Source organism: Penaeus monodon, chromosome 24 (assembly GCF_015228065.2).
Source record: "Penaeus monodon isolate SGIC_2016 chromosome 24, NSTDA_Pmon_1, whole genome shotgun sequence".
NCBI lineage: Eukaryota > Metazoa > Arthropoda > Malacostraca > Decapoda > Penaeidae > Penaeus > Penaeus monodon.
Genome location: NC_051409.1, coordinates 6,609,234 through 6,609,746, shown reverse-complemented (window position 1 = coordinate 6,609,746; position 513 = coordinate 6,609,234).

Genomic DNA, 513 nt, shown 5'->3' with positions numbered 1-513 from the left:
ATCTGCCTATACCATAATCGAACATGAAGTAAGGCCAACAGCCGCAAGGTTCGGCAACAGCCCCGAGTGCTGCCCCTGCCCTCCACCTTTCTGATGCCGTAAGTTTCTTTAGGCTTCTATTCTCTCTCCCTCTTTCAAATATAATCATATATGTAATTATGTGAGCTTCATATATTTACACATATTTTTGTTCGTCCTTGTCTCTGCTGTTTATCTTTTTTTTCGTGACTGTGAACAATCTTATTGCATTTATTGCATATGTATTTGCAAGACAGAAAACTCGGACAAAATGAGAAAAGAAACAAAACTGCCTTTTCAGTCAGACTCGAAGCCGCATCAGGCGATCGAATCGGGTCAAATGCGACTCGAAATGTCACGATCCATTTCTCCGTTTTTTGTTTTGTTTCGTTTTGTTTTATATATATATAATTTCTAAGACTGTTGTTCCTTTTCACAGGCTGTTTCTCATGGACCGATGACGTTAATCTTTTGAATATGTTCTAGACGGAAATC